The following is a 3160-nucleotide window of genomic DNA, read 5'->3' on the forward strand; positions in this document are numbered from 1 at the left end:
ACTGAGTGTGTTCACTAGGTATTCTGAACTGAGTGTGTTCACTAGGTATTTTAGAACTAAGTGTTCACTAGATATTTTGGACTACGTGTTCACCAGTTGTAATCCATAAACCCTGGTAACGATGGACTTTGTGCCTATTCCATAGGATAATATTTAGGAATGAATGAACTAGAAATTGTTGATTCTTAGGGTAGACCCTTAAGAGTAAAGAAGATAATGGGGATGGGTAATTGGGTTGATTGTTTGATGTTTAAACATAATAATTATATTATTGTGGGTTGAAAACCCTATGTACTCACCATGTTTCCCAACCTGACCCACTCCAGCTTATTTCTATCACAGGTGTCGATATGAAGTTTTAATTACACTGAGAGATTTAAAAGAGATGTAGATCACTAGTGTAAATGAATGTAAGTTCTGTTTATGCTTATGTTTCTGTATTGACGATGACATCCCAAATGTTTTAAAATGGATAAAAATACATTTCTTCGGAAATTCTTTGATAACGTATTTATCATGTTTTTCTGGGAACAAATTCCACAACATTTTTATTAAAAGAGGTACTCTGATTTTTGTAAAGCATAAACAAAATCGGTATTTTCTGGCCGTGAAAAAAATGGGGATGTCACAGTTGGTATCAGAGCATTAGTTTAAGCGAACTAGGAATATGGATTTATTTCTAGACTTAAACTTAGAATGCTAAGCGATGATTGTGAGGAGTGTGTCTAATAAAATTTAGGTAATACACCTGAATAGACACAAGCACTAGCTTATTTAGGGAAAATGCCTAACATGCTTTTAAGTGATAAATGATTTGTGATGCTTTATGCTATCGTTTGATCGGATCTATGGTCTGTTGCCGACCAGATCTGGAAATTTTATGTGTTCAGATTTCTAAACGTTTAATTACGGTGTTAGAAATGGCATGTAACTTTTCGGAGTAGTAAGGAGGAATACGCGTCTAAATCTACCTCTATCTATATTCTCGTCTCGATACACCGAACACCTGCTTTGGTGTGCAGAACATCATGGTGAAGACTCGTAGTGAACTGAGTAAATGGAGGAAATGAGAAGGCTTGCGATAGTGAATGATACCTATCGGAAGATATCGTAAGAGTGATATCTTGCCTTTAGAATGCTTCTAATAAATAATACGTCTAGTACAGGAGAAGTACACTTTTGATTAGCAAAAGAAAGATTTTTGGTATAATCCATGAAGTTATCCCATTATCTGACAACCGAGTAAAAACAAAATTAATGATTGAAGATACGCATGTAAGAACTCCTAGTAGAGTATAGGAAAAATTATATGATTATTTGGACACATTTGTATGTGTTAAAATTTCTTTTGTGATATTAACTTGGATAACTGCGAGACAATACTTGGGACAAGTATGAATAGGTGTGAAAGGTAGTAGAGGCCTATACTACCGGAAGCACAGGACTCACACTTGGATCAGGGAAAGTCACAAGGTTACCAAGAAGCTAGTAATTGATACCGTTTTATTCACGTATGTCGTTACCATTGTTTCGGTAATGATTAAGAAGATTGTTGATTATTCCGACCCTAGTGGTCATATCAAATCAAGTCCGACTAAGATGAGTATGTTACGTGGTTCAGAGAACCATGTTTGATGTAACATCCGACTTAAGCCAGAAGATTGAAGTGAAAGATAATCAAAGCGATCAATAGACGTATCGCGCTCGTTGTTAAAGAACTTGGTAGCTAGAAATGCTATCTGTTAAAATGTGATTATATCACATTAGCATATGAAGGAAAGTATATTCCATTCCAGAATTTGACTCTAAGAGACCTGAGTCTGAGCGTTGCAACATACGATGAGAGTTCATTAGAACGTGGCCCATCGGTCTATCGTGGAAATCAAATAGACTTAACTTAAGTTTTTTAAGAAAAAGAAGGAGTCTCTGATAAAGAGCAAGGTTGTGACATGAAGGTCATGATTGAAAGTCTAACAAGACATAGAGAACGGGTGCAAGATCAGGCACCGTTTGCACTCAAGAAGATCAGGAGTTAGATACACATTCGAAGAAACATAGAAGATACGATTATTACCCAGGATGAAGAGATAACGTATGGAGTCATTATACAGCCCTGTTTCGTTGATGATTCCGGGACGTAATCATCCTAAGGGGGAGATAATTGTAACGCCCGCAGATTCGGGCTAGTCAATTTAGAGACAATAAGCATAAAAAAATGAGTTTTTGATGGAAGATTATTTATAATGATTAATCTTAACCAAGTTTTAGTATATGTTACAAGGGTTCCGTACATATAAAGAACGCCGAAATCCGAGTTATAACGAAGAAGTTATGGCCCGTCGAAGTTTCGGGGCAAAACCAGCACGGCACCAGGAGACGTAAATAGTGAATTTAAGATAGAGGAAATTTTGACCTTAGTAATCTAAACCAAAGTTGTAGTATACGTTAAACCTAGAGCGTCCATAAAAAGAACGCCCAAATCTGACTTCGTATGAGGAAGTTATGAACTTTCTAAGATTTGGCATAACAATGCACGACCCGAAACTCGAATTTTAGTTCGAGCGGTTTTTGGCCTACGCGGTCTAAATGAGAGTTGAAGATCTCATTAATAGGAACTCAACGATAAAAAGACAGACGAAAACGGAGTCCGTATGAAGGAGTTACGAATTATTCGCGGTCATTTAACAGTCTATTCTCCTCCTACTGTTAAATTTAAGATTGGTTGAGAATTAGCCGACGGAGTCTAAATGAAAGTTGTAGATCTTATTTTTACCTACGCGTGGAAAACAAAACGTCGAAAGCGGAGCTCGTATGCGAAAGTTATGAATTTTTGAAAATCGGCTGATTTCCACCCTGTGTGCGATGCCACGTGTCAACACCAGGTTGTGCCTGGCTGTATCCAGTTGGCTCACGACGTGAGCATCTTAAAACTCACGACGTGAGTGACCCTCTAGCCTCCTATAAATAAGAAGTGAAGCCCTCTTCATTCCTCACACCTCCCATCACTTCCCTCTCTCTAGCCCCGAATCCCCCCGAAAAGCCTAGGGAACCTCCCTAGCACGAGGCGGAAGCCCCGGAGTGCCCGACGTCTCCGAGAAGAAGAGCCTTTCGGCTCGGGAACGCTGCTCTAGCGGAGCTCGGTTTTGAGAAAAACCCGCTG

The sequence above is a fragment of the Lactuca virosa genome, chromosome 3 (assembly GCF_052849685.1).
Source record: "Lactuca virosa cultivar CGN04683 chromosome 3, Lactuca_virosa_CGN04683_v6, whole genome shotgun sequence".
Taxonomy (NCBI): Eukaryota; Viridiplantae; Streptophyta; class Magnoliopsida; order Asterales; family Asteraceae; genus Lactuca; species Lactuca virosa.